Here is a 17,445-nt window from a genome sequence, read left to right on the forward strand (position 1 = left end):
TTCCCCCTTCCCCTGGCTTCTTATATTCAAAACTAGAGATTTATAAACCTCAGAACATCTCAACTGAAGAGGCCACACCTTTGGTGGGGCATAACAGAATCTCAGGAAAGGAGGGAAGCTTTTGTGGTTTGAAATACCATTATATTCAGTATAATAATTTTATGCTGAAGAATGAATTTTGTGAACACAATACTCTTACTGCATAGAGAGACTATCAGTGTTTTCTTGAGGATCCAAGCATAGACACTCCATCCTGTAGTTCTGCTCAGAGCTGCCTCACAGCAGTTTCATCTTTTCTAACTGAAATGTTTTCTTAGAGTGTGTGGAAGGATCTAATTTTATAAAATTAAACCAAATGTCTGATGGAGATCCTTTTTCCTCTTATTTTAGAGACTCCCTCCCCAGCATGCTTTAAAAATTTTGATGTAATTTCAGTAATTTATAGAGGAGTTATAATCGTAGTATGAAGAATTCCTCTATATCAGATTCATCAATTGTCCTTATTTCCCCCATTTCACTTGTTTTCTCATTTGCATGTGTCCTGGTGATGACCCTGTTTGAAGATGATGCAGATTGTGGTGGTCAGATCCCACCATCGCTCCCCAGGTGACAGTTTGCTCTCAGGAACCTCTTTCTGGAGTAAAATGATGGCCATTCTCAGCTCCCAAGAAGAAAGATACTTACCTTCAAACATACACAGATAAAAACATTCTGTGGTAAGGGGAGGACATTCTGCAGGGAAAGCACTTCCTCACCTCTCTCTATTTCCCTTAAAAAAAAAAAAAGCTTGGGGAGCAGATATAGCTCAGTGGTTGAGCTCCTGCTTCCTAAGTTGAGGGCCTGGGTTCAATCCTCAGTGCCTCCTTTTTAAAAAAATAGCTTTATTGAGCTGTCATAGACACACAATAAACTATACATATTTAAAACGTAATATTTGGTAAGTTTTGACATGTGTATACATTCATGAAACCATCAACACAATCAAGATAGTGAATACACCCATCACTGCCAGAAGTTACCTTCTGCTCCTCCGCAGTCCCTCTCCAACTTCCTCTTCTCAGGCAACCACTGATATGCTTTCTCTCATTACACATTAGTTTAGATTTTTTATAGTTTTATATAAATGGAGTAATACATTATGTATATTTTCTTTAGCTTTTTTCACTCTGCATATTTATTTTGAGATCCATCCATTTTATTGTATGTATCTATAGCTCATTCTTTTTAATTGTTAGTATTTCATTGTATGGATATACCACAAGTTGTCTATCCATTCACTCATTGAGGGACATTAGGGTTGTTTTCAGTTTTCTTGACTATTAAAATAAGGCTGCTATAAACACTCATGTACAAGATTTTGTGTGAATGTATGTTTTCTTTTCTCTACTTTGGAGTAGGTTGGATTCCAGCCATTATATTCAGTGTATAATTTAACTTTTTTAGACACTTCCAAACCATTTTCCAAAGTGGTTATGCCATTTTACATTCATATCAGCAGTATATGGAAATTCTACTTCATCTACAACCTTGTCAACATTTGATATGGTCAATCATTTTAATTTCAGCCAATCTAACAGGTGTGTCATGGTATTTCATTGTGGAGGGGAGAGATGAGTGGATTGGCATTGTGTCCTTTCTTGTGCCTGATAGCTCAGAGGTGCAACTCAGTGAGAAAGCATCTCTGATGATGCCTGGATTTGGACACTTTCACAGCCTCAGAAATGTAAGCTTTGAACCAAGTAAATCAAACTGTAAAAGCCAACCCATTTCTGGGTATATTGCTCCCAGCAACTTTTAGCAAACTAAAACACTCAGCATCCCCTATCCTTACCCCAGCCCCTAGGCACCTGTATTCTAGTTTCTGACTCTATAAATTTGCATGTTCTAATCATTTCATGTCAGTGAAGTCATACAATGTTAGTCCTTTTGTGTCTGCCTTATTTCACTCAAATGAGGTTTACAAAGTTCATCCATGTTGTTGCTGTTGCATGTATCAGAAATTTATGACTGAATTCCATTGTATGTATACCACAATTTGTTTATCCATTCATTGGTTGATGGGCGCTTAGTTTGCTTCCATCTTTTGGCAATTGTGAATAATTCTGCAGTGAACATTGGTATGAAAATATCTGTTTGAATCCCTGCTTTCAATTCTTTGAGGAATATACCTAGAAAAGGAACAATTTTCCCCCAAACTGCACCATTTTACATTCCCACCAACAATGAACAAGTGTTTCAATTTCTCTCCAACTCTTGTAGTTTTCCATTAAAAAAAATAGCCATTCTAATGGGTGTGAAATGGCATCTCACTGTAGTTTTTTTAAACAATCTATTTTATTGTCAACTATTAATAAGGCATTCAATTCATACAAAGTGTACAACCAATGATATTTGGTATAATCACATAGTTGTACATTCATCACGTCAATTATTCATTATTAGAGCATTTTCACTATTTCAATAATAATAATAATAGTAAACAAAAAACCCCAAACAATCAAGAAAATTCTTCACCTCTTAATAATTCTGTTTCCCCTGCTGTACATAGCTGCTATTTCTGGCTATTCTTACACAATTATAGATTTATTAATTAAGCCATTTTATTGAGATATATTCACATATTGTATAATCTATCTAAAGGATATAGTCAATGGTCTTTTAAAAAAATTTCTCTCCCTCCCCACCCCCCGTTGTCTGTTCTCTGTGTCTATTTGCTGCGTGTTCTTCTTTGTCTGCTTCTGTTGTTGTCATCGGTATGGGAATCTGTGTTTCTTTTTGTTGAGTCATCTTGCTGCGTCAGCTCTCCATGTGTGCGGCACCATTCTTGGTTAGGCTGAACTTTCTTTTGCACTGGGCGGCTCTCCTTACGGGGCGTACTCCTTGTGTGTGGGGCTCCCCTATGCGGGCGACACCCCTGTGTGGCAGAGCACTCCTTGAATGTGGGCCAGCTGCACACGGATCAAGGAGGCCTGCTGTTTGAACCGCGGACCTCCCATGTGGTAGGCAGATGCCCTATCCACTGGGCCAAGTCCGCTTCCCACTGGCACTTAATCTTATTGTGTTTCCCTTGTATGTGATGCTTTGCTTTTCTCTTTTTTTTTTTTTAAATATTTATTTATTATTATTATTATTTTTAAAAAATATTTATTTATTATTATTATTTTTTAATTACATTAAAAAAATATATGAGGTCCCATTCAACCCCACCGCCCCTGCCCCCCACTCCCCCCACAGCAACACTCTCTCCCATCATCGTGATACATCCATTGCACCTGGTAAGTTCATCTCTGAGCATCACTGCACCCCATAGTCAATGGTCCACATCATAGCCCAGACTCTCTCACGTTCCATCCAGTGGGACCTGGGGGGATCTACAGTGTCCCGTAATTGTCCGTGAAGCACTATCCAGGACAACTCCACGTCCCGAAAACGCCTCCACATCTCATCTCTTCCTCCCGTTCCCCACACCCAGCAGCCCCCATGGCTACCGTTCCCACACCCATTTCACATTTCCTCTGTGGACATTGGATTGGTTGTGTCCATTGCACACCTATGTCAAGTGAGGGCTTAGATTCCACATGGGTACTGGATGCACTCTTCCCGCTTCTAGTTGTAGACACTCTAGGCTCCATGTTGTGGTGGTTGACCTTCTTCAACTCCATGTTAGCTGAGTGGAGTAAGTCCAATAAGTCAAAGTGTAGGAGCTGAAGTCTGTTGAGGCTCTGGGCCTGGGTGTCATATTATCAGTCCAGAGATTCAAATCCCCTACATATATCTTAAACTCAGCACCAACTACAATTCCAATAAAGTAGCATGCAAGTCTTGTGAAAAGAGATCCCCTCTGAGTCCATTTCCATCACGCAGAAACACCAGCTCCAAAGAAGGGCCATCTGTCATGGCAGTGAACCCCTTCTGCCATGACCATAGAACCCGTGGGTCTCTTTATCCCTCAAAAGAACCAATACCTGGGGTTGTATCTACCTTATCTGTCTCTTAGACTCTGTTCAGTTGTACATAGGGGTATTCCTTCTGACAACCTCCAGACTCTTTTTTAGAGACTCACAGCCTTATAATCTCATTTCTCCTTTCCATTTCCCCCTTACATTAGGTCAAACCGCTTCCCGAAGTCATGTTATTATATGTAGACAGGTATATTCTGCTGTTCCACATTGAATCTTTAATTCAAGGTCATTTTCTAGTTGCTTCTTCAGCTGGTATGTGGTAGTGATCCCTCGGTGCCAGGGAGGCTCATCCCCGGGTGTCGTGTCCCACGCTGGGGGGAATGCATCACATCTACACGCTGAGTTTGGCTGTGAGAGTGGCCACATTTGAGTAACATGAAGGCTGTCAGGAGGAAAGCTTTGCTTTTCTCTTGCTGCTTTCAGAATCCTCTCTTTATCTCTGATACTTGTCATTCTGAATAGTAGATGTCGCAGGATAGGTCTATTCAGATTTATTCTGTTTGGGGTGTACTGTCCTTCTTGGATATTGATATTGATGTCCTTCATAAAGGTTGGGAAGTTTTCAGTCATTATTTCCTCCAATGTTCTTTTTTCCCCTTTTCCATTCTCTTCTCCTTCTGGGACACCAACAATGTGAATGTTTGTGCATTTCATACTGTCACTCAATTCCCTAAGACTCTGTTCCATTTTTTCCATTCTCTTCTCTTTCTGTTCTCCTGTCTTTTCCAGTTCAGATGTTCTGTCTTTGAAATCACTAATTCTGTCTTTAAGTTATTCAAATCTGTTCTTATGTGCCTCTAATGTATTGTTAATCTCATCCATCATGTCTTTCATTCCCATAAGGTCTATTACTTTTCTTTGCAGGCTTTCAAATTGTTCTTTATACTCTCCCCATGTCTTATTAATACCCTTTATGTCTTTAGTCATATTTTCTTTAAATTCTTTGAAGTGATTTAGAGAGTTGTATGATTTTCACTGGTTAATTGTATTAAATCCTGTACCTCTTTAGGATATTTGGTTTGTTTTTCTGGCTGGACCATCTCTTCCTGTTTCCTAGTGTGGCTTGTAATGTTTTGCTGAAGTCTGAATGTATTGGTAAATTTACTCTAATGGCTAATTTCTCTTGTGCTTATTTTTTCACAGTTCTTTGACATTTGGTTCCACTTATTCTGAGTCTTTAAATCTTTTTTTAAAAATTATTTATCTTCCCTACCCCCTTGTTGTTTGCACTTGCTGTGTCTGTTTATCTTCTTTGTTTCTTTAGGAGGCACCAGGAACTGAACCTGGTACCTCCCTCCAATGTGGGAGGGAGGTGCCTAATCACTTAAGCCACCTCTGTTTCCTGCTTTGTTGTGTCTCTTTATGTTTTTCCTCTTGTGTCTCTTGTTGTGTCATCTTGTTGTGTCAGGTCACTGTGCCTTCCCATCACACCAGCTTACTGTCCTATTTGTCCTCTTTAGGAGGCACCAGGAACCTCTGATCCCTGCTTTGTTGTGTCTCTCATTATGTTTTTCTTCTTGCATCTCTTGTTGCATCATCTTGTTTGTCAGCTTGCTGTGCCTGCTTATTGTGCCAGCTCACTGTCTTCTTTAGGAAGCACACAGGAACCGGACCTCCCATGTGGTAGGCAGAGGCCCAGTTGCCTGAGCCACATCTGCTTCCCTATTGTCAGTCTTTAAAATTGCACAGTTTTAAGTTTCCAAAATCATGCCAGGGACTTACTAGTGGTTACTTACTAGTGGATTTTCTCCCAGGGGTGAATACAGAGAGAGCCAGAAGTTTTTGTCCATGCAATTTCCAGACCAGCCAGGAGATGGCGCTTGTCAATGCACCTTTCCACGCAGGTGTTTCAGTCTCCACTCTCCTGTGTTCCTGTGTTGAATCTCTCCAGATTGGAGATTCAAAGCAGGCTCTACTGGTGGTATTCACAGAAGAAAACTCCCTGTCCTCCTTTCCTCCTCTAAACAGCTGACAGGGAGAAAGATGTCTGCTCTTCTCTCAGTTGGCTGCAGTGAATCAGGTGTTTTACTCCAGCTTGGAGTGGGGGAGGGGAGCCTTTCCTGGACCATGGGGCCTTGGTAACTTGTGTTTTTCATTTTGGCTTCTGGTATCTCTGTCACTCACCCTCCTGGGAGTTGTGTAGCACCGTCCTGGTCTGCTGACCCCAAAGCATGTCCCTCACACAGCTTTTGGCTATTCCTGTGTTGTTTTTGTGAGACCATTCATCTCTGCCTGTTAGTCCATTGCCATCTTCCCACAATCCTCCTCACTGTAGTTTTGACTTTCATTTCTCTAATGGCTAATGACGTTGAACATCTTTTCATATGTTTATAACTCTTCATCCCTCAACTCTTCTGTTAATATCTACTTTCATATTATTTGATTATTTGGTAGTATACCATGTGAATACCTTCACATTTATTTCTGTATATATTTTCTTATTTTTTTGTGTTTACCATGGGCTTAAATTTAACATCCTAAAGCTATAACAATCATATTTGATTTGATACCAGCTTAACTTTAATTGTATACCCATACACCATACCTGTTGTACCCCCCCATCCCCCCACATTTTTGTTATACCTATTACAAATTATATTTTTATACATTGTATGTCCCATGCCATGGATTTATCATGACTTTTATGCATTCGCATTTTTGGACCAGTGAGAAGTAAAAAGTAGAGATACATAGCAAAAAACACAAAACAGTATTACTGACTTTCATAACTACCTATATGGTTACCTCTCCTGGAGGTCTTTTTTTTCCTCCATCAATTCACTGTCTAATGTCCTTTTCTTTCAGTCTGAAGAAATCCCTTTAGCACTGTTTGGAGGGCAAGTCTAGAGGTGATAAACTCCTTCAGCTTTTGTTTTTTTGGAAATGTCTTGCTGTCTCTCTCATTATTAAAAAAAAAGCCTCACCAGATATAAAGTTCATGGTTGGTAATTGTTTTCTTTTAGCATTTAAAATATTTCATCTTCCTGCCTTCCTGCTTCCATAGTTTCAGGACATAATAAGGACATAATCGTATTAAGAATCTTTTGTACATAGCATGTTGCTTTTCTCTTGCAGCTTTCAGAACTCTCTCTTTGTCTTTGTCTTTCAACTGTTTGACTACTGTGTGTCTGGGCATGTTTCTCTTTCACTTTATCATTTATGGAATTCTTTGGCCTTCTTGAATGTGCACATTCATGTCTTTCATTAAATTTGAGAAGTTTTCTGCCTTTATTCCTTTTTAATTTTCTCATTAGATTTGTTAAAACGAATGGTCTTAAAATTCTGTGACAGATTTTTGGTCAAGTTGTTTCATTTATAAAGTACTGATTTTCAAAACATAACCAAACTTGCCACAAAAACAAATGGTCCCACAAAACATCCCTTTCCTTCTGAAGGTTTTACAATGCATTGTTATCATTAACCAGTCTTTTACTATTAAACTTAAATGGCCAATTGAGACAAACGGTTCTAAGACAGTCTTCCACCACTGATTAAGACAGGGGTGGCAGATGTTATAAATAATATTCATTAGCTTTCTGAGCTTTCTGGGGTGACTTGCTGACCTGCCAGCTGCATCAGCCTTCCTGACCACTGCCTTGATGATTCCCACAGCAACTATCTCATAGTAACAACAGCAAAATGGCCCAGAGGAGGATAGTCAGAAAAACTCTCAGTACACATAGGTTTGCCAAGAACAATATCAACGATGGCAGCACCACCAGATTTCAGGAATTTGGGGCTATCTTTCAACTTCTTACCAGAATGGCGAATCAATATCCTTCAGTTCAGCAAACTTGCAAGCAATGTGTGGTGTGTGACAGTCCAACATAGGTGCATAAACAGCACTGATTTGGTCTGAATGTTTTCTGGGGTAATCACCTGAGCAATGAAGCCCTGCTCACATTAGTGGATCACTTTTGCTGTGACCAGTCCGTCATGACGGACATCTTTTACAGAAACTTTCTTGACATTGAAGCCCACATTGTCCTCAGATGTTCATTCAAAGCTTCATGGTACATTTCAATAGACTTTATTTCAGTTGGAACATTGACAGGAGCAAAGGCGACCCCCATGACTGGTTTGAGAACACCAGTCTCCATATAGCCTACAGGGACTGTACCAATACCATGAACTTTATAGACAAACTGAAGAGGTAGATGAAAGGGTTTGTCATTTAGACTAGTAGGTGGCAGGATGCAATCCAGAGCTTCAAGTAGCATGGTTCCACTGGCATTGCCAGTCTTATGGGTGACTTTCCATTTGGCACTTGGGCTCAGCATGTTGTCACCATTCCAACAAGATGTTGGCACAAATGGTACTGTATCAGGATTGTAGCCAGCTTTCTCAATGTAGGTGCTGACTTCCTTAACTATTTCCTCACATATCTTCTGGGTGTTGGGTGGCTCAGTGTAATCCATTTTGTTAACACCAACAATTAGTTGTTTCACAGTCTGTGAACAAGCCAGAATGGCATGCTCAAGGGTCTGCCCATTCTTGTAGATACAAGCGTCAAATTTACCAACACCAGCTGCAATAATCAGGAAAGCACAGTCAACTTGAGATGTGCTGAGACTTAATAAAGTCTCTGTGTCCTGGGGCATTGATAATAGTCACATCATACTTGCTGGTCTCAAATTTGCAAGGGAGATATCAATGGTGATGCCATGCTCACATTCAGCTTTCAGTTTGCGGCGGCTTGCTCGGTCGGTAGAGGTGGGGTCTGGCTGCGGACGAGGGGTCGGTCCTGCTTGGGACGGGTGGTCGGTCCCACTTGGGACGAGGGGTCGGTCCGGCAGCAGACGAGGGATCGGTCTCACAAGGGGTTGCGCGGTTCGGCTGACGGGGTCGCCCGGCAAAGCCGGCGACGAAGGGGTTGCCCGGAGAAGCAGGCGACGAACTGGGGACAAGGGAGGCCAGGTCCTTGTCGGGGGCTCTCAGGACTGGAGGGCGCACGGCAGAAGAACTACCGCGGAGACAAGGTAAACACGCAAGTCCACTTTACTGAGGGAGAGGCAACAGTTTTATAGGGGCTGGGGAAGGCTGATTGGTCGAAGCCACGCCCTGTTCTGATTGGTTGCCGGCGAAAGGTCAGTGGGCGGTACTGGACGGGGGAGGGGTGGTGGTTAGGGATTGGCTGTCGCTGTTGCTGGGGGAAGGGGCAGGGTTTAGGGATTGGTGGCTGCTGTTGCTGGGGTAGAGGGCAGACTGGATTTTTCCGCCCACGCCTGGCTGTTGCTGCTGTCGGGGGAGGGGAAAAGGGCAGACTGGACTTTTCCGCCCTGCGCCTGCGCAGGGAGAAAGAAGAAGAAGGGTGCCGCCCCACAGGCATCGTGTGGCGCCATCCGGGAGGAGGGGCGGCCGCGGAAGCATGGCTGCGGAGAAGGGGAGACCCGAGGGCACTCTGCGCCCATGCCGAGCTCCCTTCAGGGGTGGCGGTGAGTCCGACCAGCCACCCTATTATGGGGGCAGCGGCTTGGCCTGCTGCGGCTGCTCCCCCGCCAGGCCAGCAAACCACACTTCAGCCCGAGGGGTGACTGCACAGTTTATACAAGATCCAGGCATACTTGAAGGACCTCTTTCTCAGCAGCCTCCTGCTCAATTTTTAGGAGGTTCTTTTGTCGATTCCACCACATTTGTAGACCAAATGGCCAGTAGCGGTGGACTTGCCTAAATCTACATGTCCAATAACAACAATGGGTCTTTTCCTTTCCCATTTGGCTTAAGATATAGCAATGGCTTTCATGACACCTGTGTTCTGGTGGCGAACCTGTTGTGATTCAGCCTGTCATTATTTCTTCAAATATCCCTTCTGCCCTGTTCTTCCTTTTTCTTCTCTGGTATTATATTGGTATGTTTGATGGTGTCCTCTTGGATTCTGTTCACTTCTTTTTTTTTATTCTTTTTACCTGTTCCTCAGCCTAAATCATTTCACTGTCTTATGTTCTTCCTTCTCCTAGCTCTAATCTACCTTTGAAATCCCCTAGGGAATGTTTCATTTTAGCTTTTGATTCTAATTCTGCCCCACAAGTAGCTGATCTATACCTGGGACCAAGGGTTGGAAGGGTTTATTTCTCCTGCACTAGATGACAGAACTGTCCAGGTTTTGTGCCTGTTCTCCAATGGTGGTTGATCATTACCTATTTGCCTCTGGTCTCTTCCCCTGCCCTAATATTTCCTGTGAGCACCTGACAGAGTCCTTTTGGAAAAGACTTGGTTTCAGAGATCCTAAATGTCACAATATTCCACTGTGGCCTTTAAGAAATGGTTAAATTTCAAATATTTTTTCCTTATTAACTGCACAACCCCCTACCCCCCAAGAAGCCTCCCTCTTCTGTCTGTGTCTCTGCTCATCTTCTTTAGGAGGAATATGGGAACCAAACCCGGACCTGTCCATGGGAGGCAGGTGTCCAACCACTTGAGCCACATCCTCTCCCTCCTTACCAGCCTTTATGGCTACCACCTTTCCTTTATATCATTTGCCAAAGGTGAAATTCATATGGATATCTCTCCTTGGAGAAGTTTATCACTCTTTGGATTTGAATTTTCTCAGTTCTCTGTTTGGCTCCCAAAAGACATGAAGTTGTAGATTTTCCAGCTTTTTCTTATGAAGTGGAAACACTATCTCTTGAGGCTTTTTACATCTTAAGCAGATGTGGAAATCCCCCCTTGCTTGTTTTTTGAAAACGTTGTCTTCTCATTTATTTCTGGGCTACACTATATAAAGTCTTTTAGCTAATGACAGTGTCTTATGGATAATAAGCACTTTGAAGATCCCTGAAAATTAGAGTAGGCCTATAGACTTGACATGGCAGTGAAACCTGAGTATAGACCTGTACTGAAATTTACAATTATTATCCAGAACTCTGTTGAGTTTTTGTAATGGGGGCTCTTTCTCTTCCATCACAGTACTAATCTTAATAAAAATTGGAGATTGGGGCTTTCTTAGCTTAGGTTTCCCAGAGGGTATTAAGATTGGCCAGATTCCAGTTTGTGCTCACATGTAGACAAACACACAAAGGAAGATACTGAGCATGGAAAAAGACAAATAAACATAGTATAACATGGATATTCTATTTAAAGTGTGCAATTATTGGCTTTTAGTATAATCACAGTGTTGTGCATTCATCACCACAAAAATTTTTAGAACAATTTCATTACTCCAAAAAGAAAGAATAGATAGAATGTATGGTATGTGAATATACCTCAATAAAAGCGCTTAAAAATATTACATGGACTCACAGTATCCTTTATCACCCTTAGAACAGGGTCTTATGGACAATAGGAATGGGTAATTGAAATACTTTTTAAAAAAGAAGGTAATGGGAAAATTTAAAGCATTGGCTTAACTGTTTATGTGATTGTGTATTCAGATTGAATTTTTGAAGAAATTTTCATTGTGGTAATATTTATACAACTAAAAAATTTCTCCATTCAATTCACTTTCAAATATACAATTCAGTGATACTATATTCACAATGTTGTGCTACCATTACCACAATCCACTACCAAAAGTTTTTTCAACCCCTTCCCAAAGAGAAGTTCTGTACCCATTAAACAATAACTCCTCTCCACCCACCCCATTCCAGATCCTGGTAATCAGTAATCTACTTTGTATCTCTATGAATTGTCACATTCTAGGTATTTTGTGTGAGATATGTAATATTTGTCTTTTTGTGCCTAGCTTATTTCACTCAACGTAAGGTCTTCAATGTTCACCTATGTTGTAGAATGAATAAGAAAGTCATTTTTTTTTATGAGCCTTTTTCACAATTGCTAAAACTAGAAATAATACAGGTGTCCATCAATTGTAGTGTGTTCACACGTTGGAATAACATTCATCCATAACTCTAAAATGAACCACTGATATACAGACAACATGGCTGCATCTGCAAAACCTTTTGTTGCAAGGGGGTTGGGGGTGGGGGGAAGCCGGATGCAAAAAGCAAATTCATTCAGTGAATTTCAGGAACAATCAAAGCTAATCTATGGAAATGCAAATCAGATTGGTGACAGCCTAAGTGGAGGTGGGGTGGGGATTGACTGGAAGGGACAAATTTTCCATAAAGGCTAATTTATCGAAATTCCTCTGGTTGTATACTTAAGACTGTATTTTTCTCCATGTGAATCATATTTAATAATTTTCTCTTAGCCCCAAAATTGGGAGCTTCGACCTTAGATTTTTTTTTTTTTTTTTTTTTTTTTAAGATTTATTTATTTATTTAATTCCCCCCCCTCCCCTGGTTGTCTGTTCTTGGTGTCTATTTTCTGCGTCTTGTTTCTTTGTCCGCTTCTGTTGTCAGCGGCACGGGAAGTGTGGGCGGCGCCATTCCTGGGCAGGCTGCTCTTTCTTTTCACGCTGGGCGGCTCTCCTCACGGGCGCACTCCTTGCGCGTGGGGCTCCCCCACGCGGGGGACACCCTTGCGTGGCACAGCACTCCTTGCGCACATGAGCGCTGCGCATGGCCAGCTCCACACGGATCAAGGAGGCCCCGGGTTTGAACCGCAGACCTCCCATATGGTAGACGGACGCCCTAACCACTGGGCCAAAGTCCGTTTCCCCGACCTTAGATTTTATTGTCTGATTTTTATTGTAATATTACCTGTGCGAACTTTGATTTTATCTCATTACTCATATCTAAAAAGGCCCCACTGATATTTGAAATATCTAAACCTAAGCATCAAGTATGAGCACGTCATGCCATTAGTAGAAACTGTGAACTACCGTGAGAAAGATGAAGCATTACATTTTTGGGGAAATTTCGGCGTAAATTTAACTTTTCCTTAATCCTGGGCCCCAGGTTGTGTGCAGCGGGGATTTCTTTTCCTACTTCCGCTCACAAAGATCTGGAGCCACAATCAAGCACTGCTGGTGTAGAGATTAAAAGTGAGCAGAGTCTGCCGTGACTCGGATTCGAACCGAGGTTGCTGCGGCCACAACGCAGAGTACTAACCACTATACGATCACGGCGCGCCACAATGCTGACGGCGACAAACACACTGCCTTTCCAACTTTTGACGAGAATGGATTCAATCTGTTGCGATGCTTTCCTGTTAGGCTGCTACAGGTCTCCATCCTTTTCTGTCATCTCCTCTCTGTCCCTCCCTCCCCACTGCTCCCCTCCTCGGGAGCCGGCCTCGCCTCTGCACAGCCTGCTGCCAGGGCTGCTGCCCGGCCTCGCCTCCCCTCGCTCCCCCACTCGCTCGCCCTTGGCCGTGGGGGCCCCGCCGCCTCCTCCGCCCCCGCCCACCGCCCCTGCGGGCTCCGCTGGCGGGATCGAGCGGCGCAGGCGGTTGGCTGGAAGAGCAAAGCCCGGGAAGCGCCGCGCAGGCGCCCTCGGGACGCGCAGCTCCCTACGGCCCCCGCGGGCTCGGGGAGGGGCTGGGGGGGCGCGGGCACCGGTCCCCCGGGGGGCTCTGGCTTCTGAGGACTGGAGGGGCCGGCGGCTGTCGCCGCGTCGGAGCCACCCAGCGCCCGGGTGTCCCACGTGTGGCCCCAACCCGTCCAATTCCCGAAGCCTTGGCGCCTGTGCGTTTGTTCTGCGGAGAAAAGCGGCACCGCCTGGTGGTTAGTGAATGCTCGGGAGTGAGAGCGAGGAAGAAGCCGGCTTGTAGACGTCTCTGTGGCGCAATCGGTGAGCGCGTTCGGCTGTTAACCGAAAGGTTGGTGGTTCGAGCCCACCCAGGGACGGTAACTGCCGGCTCATTTTAAAATGTGAGGTGCTTGCTCTCCATTCCGCAAGGCATAATCCCCTACACACCCATATTCCCTCTCCTCTGTGTCTAATCCTCAGCAGGAGGGTGCCTAAGCAAGACGTCTCCTCCCATGGGAGCCATTGATGACATAGTTGGTGTCTTCTTGGGAACCTTTCATTCTTACTAACTGTACATTGTTTTTTGTTTATTTTGTTTATTTGTTTTACCAAGGAACTACCGCTTCACTAGTCTGTATTATTCTTTTATTTTCTTCTTTCTTTTTTCATCAGGAAGTATCAAGCCATTTCTTGTAGATTGAACTGGGAGGTGTTTCCTTTTGTTTTCTTCACAGTGGACATGCACTTAAGAGTGGGGGAACTAAATATATATATTTTTTAATTTTCCCAAACCTCGTCGTACGTGGGAAGCAGGAGCTCAATCACTCGAGCTACATCCGTTCCCCTGTTTTTTTGTTTTTTTTTTTTTTAATTAGAGAAGTTGTGAGCTTACGAAACAGTCATGCAGAATTTCCTTACATCACCCCTCCGTCAACACCTTGCATTGTTCTGGAAGATTTGTTACCAATTATGAAAAACCTTAATCAAAACATTACTACTCCTTTCCAGTGGCAGCTCCTTAGCCCTGAGCATAAGGGCAGCTCTGGGTTCCCGTTTAGGGCTTGTCTTGCTCAGGGGCCTGCTCGAGGGGCCTGCTCAAGGTGAACTAAAACACATCTGTTAATTTTTCAGTTACCAAACGGATGAAAAAGGCTGGTGAGGTCTATGTACAACAACGTGTCCCTCCACCCTCCGAGAAGGAACAAGAAGTGATTCTGCAGCATCTCCAGAGCGCTGCCTCCTGGAGATGAGCTTCCCCTAAGGGCCACCGATCAGTTCCAGACTAGGCTCTTGAGGCCTTTGATGCACAGCACCTCAGAAATCTATTCAAGCAGGAGACAAGCTCCGGGCCCGAGTGTATTAGTCGGGGTTCTCTAGAGAAACAGAATCAACAGGAGATATCTGTAAATAGTGTGAGATTTTATAAGAGTCTCTCACAGGGACGGTGGGGATGCACGAGTCCAGGTTCTCCAGGCAGGCAGCAAACCAGGGGCTCCTATGAAATTCCAATGAAGGTTCTTGATGAGTTTCCAGGAAACGTTGGCTTTCCAAAGACCCAACTGAGACATTCTCTCTGAATACTGAAATCATTTTACTTTTTAAGGCATTCAAGTGATTGGATCAAGCGTCAGTCATTGCTGATGGCAATCTCCCTGGTTGATGTAGATGTAATCAGCCATCAGGAAACTCACTGATGATTAAAGCCCATAAATATCCTTGTATACCAATTAACCCAATGCTTGCTTGACCAAAAACTGGGCACAGTTACCTGGCTGAGTTGAAACATTAGCCTAACCATCAATGAGAAGTTTGGAGGAAGTGCTCTGGTCTGTTCTCTCTTCCACAGGGGGAAGAAAATCCCACCAGCAAACTGCTTCTCACACCATCTCCCAGTAAAAGAGTACTGCGGGCACCCCCCATCCCCCAGCATGACCCCCAGGCCTGGGTGGTCAGCTTACCTCTACCAAACTGTTTTAGATCTGTAAGCCTGGGGAACCCTCTGGAGACCTGAGGGTGAAAAAGACTAGCCTAAGTTCTAGCAAAAGCATGTTCCAGATTGTGGCAAAAAGACCTCAGAGTTGCCAGTCTATTGTATTTCCTTGCCTTTTACTTTTTGCTGACCTAGAGGGCTGGAGAGGTGACTGCTAACAGTTTGCTTTTTGGAGTAATGAGAATGTACCAAATGTTTCTGTGGTGATGAAAGCTCAACATTGTAAGAAGTCTAAAACCTTTGTTTGTGGTCTTTGGCTAGGTTTTATGGCATATGAATCTATCTAAATAAAACTACTTTTTAGAGGAAGACTACGGGAAGGGTCCAACAGGGACTGGTGGAAAGAAACTAGGGTAGAGAAGCCATTGGTGAAGGAAAAATATGCCTCCCTATATGTAAGAGGTAAGAAGGTCATGGCAGGTGGGCAGGATGACAGTAGCTGGTGTGAGACTCCTGGGAGAGGTGTGTTGGAGCGGCTAAGTTTGGTTTGTCTTTGGTGGAAGAGCAGCAGAGGACAGCAGGAGGGGGTGGTAGATGCCCTGGGGGGAGAAGCTGTGCGAGGTTGGAAGGGGACGGCAAGCACTTGCTATTGGAAAATGGCTATGTCTGTCCCTGCGTGGGTTTGAATCACCAACCTTTTGGTTAACAGCCAAACAGCTAACCGATTGCACCACAGAAACAGACAGAGCTGTGTCATGCTGCCAGTCTTTGATGATTCCAGACTCATTCCCTTTTCGCTGCTGAGTACTAGCCCGTGGCACCACGGATCACTGGTGCTTTGCGACTCTCCAGGAAATGGACATTTGGCCTGTTTCCATTCTTGCTTATTGTGACTAAAGCTACTTTCAACAATCATTCTATGAGCGCTTTTGTCGACAGAGATTTTCATTTGTCTGGGAGAAGTGAGCAACTGCTAGGTGAGCAATTCCTATGATCAAAGGGAGGTATATGCCTAACTTCATAAAAGCTCCCAGACTTTCCCAGGGTAGTTGGACCCGTTTGTATTCTCATGAACCGTGTGTGAGAGTTATGGTTGTTCACATCTTCACCAGGATTGGGTGATCTCAGCCTTCACCATGTGACCACTGGACTGGGAGTGGTGGTAACTCTATGTGCTGTCTTTTGTTTTCTTTTTTTGTTTGTTTTCTTTTGGTTTTGTTTGTTTGTTTTTTGTTTTTACCATTCTTTTTTTCATTATTCTAAGAGGAGCTTTAGGTTACATAAATGTTACGTAAATAATATCAGTGATTCCCATATGCCCCTTCCTTCCCCTCCCAGTCCATGTGGTTTTAACACCCATTTCCCTGACAACTGATAATACTGAGCACTCTGTGATGTGTCTTCTTATATAGGCCATGTGTGTATCTTTCCTTCAGAAGTATCTTCTGTCTTTGACCAAATTAAAGAATTTAGGGTCCAAGATATTTTTCTTCTCAGGTTGGGGGAGTTCATTATGTGCTCTAGATACAGGCTGATTTTCAGGTGGGTTTTGTGAGCACTTTCCCCTGTCTCTGGCTTGCCGGTACATTTACTTAATGGGGTCTGTAGCAGTTTGATATGGTTATGAATTCCAAATATAAATATGGAATTATGTTTGTAATCTGATGTGTACCTGGGCATGACTGTGTTTGATTATGGCATGGAGTCCTCACTCCTTGGTGGATGGGGACTCACAGACAAAAGGCATGGCAAAGAACAGAGTTGAGGGCTTTTGGTGTTGGGGTTTTGATGCTGGAGTTTGATGCTGAATCCTCAAGCTGGAGCCCCAGGAAAAAGAGGAACCCTGAACTCAGAGAGACGCAAGACCCTGGAAGGGAGGAACCCAGGAAGCCTGAACCCTCACAGACGTCAGCAGCCATCTTGCTCCAACACGTGAAAATAAACTTTGTTGAGAGAAGTAACTTATGCCTTATGGCCTGGTATCTGTAAGGTCCTACCCCAAATGAATATCTTCTATGAAAACCAACAATTTCTGGTATTTTGCATCAGCACCCCTTTGGCTGACTAATACAGGGTCTTTTGATAAGAAGGTATTTTTCATATTGATGAGACTCATACATCACTTCTTTCTTTCATACTTACACTTTCTGCATCCTGTTTAATAAACCTTACCTTCCACCGAGTCACCAAGATACTTTGAAAATGCTTTATGGCTTTAATGAGTGTGTTTTTTGGTCTATGC

General features: G+C 43.4%; 1 long non-coding RNA gene and 2 other non-coding genes across 3 annotated transcripts; 2 read left to right on the top strand and 1 right to left on the bottom strand.

The window, feature by feature from the left end:
• Nucleotides 1–12,858: 12,858 nt before the first annotated feature.
• Nucleotides 12,859–12,930, bottom strand: TRNAH-GUG (transfer RNA histidin (anticodon GUG)). Its single transcript has one exon. It is a non-coding gene; the product is annotated as a tRNA-His (tRNA).
• A 402-nt stretch (nucleotides 12,931–13,332) lies between these two features.
• Nucleotides 13,333–17,164, top strand: LOC131280874 (uncharacterized). Its single transcript, XR_009188527.2, has 2 exons — nucleotides 13,333–13,594; nucleotides 14,405–17,164. It is a non-coding gene; the product is annotated as an uncharacterized lncRNA (long non-coding RNA).
• Nucleotides 13,577–13,650, top strand: TRNAN-GUU (transfer RNA asparagine (anticodon GUU)). The gene has a single exon. It is a non-coding gene; the product is annotated as a tRNA-Asn (tRNA).
• Nucleotides 17,165–17,445: the final 281 nt, after the last annotated feature.

The sequence above is a fragment of the Dasypus novemcinctus genome, chromosome 13 (assembly GCF_030445035.2).
Source record: "Dasypus novemcinctus isolate mDasNov1 chromosome 13, mDasNov1.1.hap2, whole genome shotgun sequence".
NCBI lineage: Eukaryota > Metazoa > Chordata > Mammalia > Cingulata > Dasypodidae > Dasypus > Dasypus novemcinctus.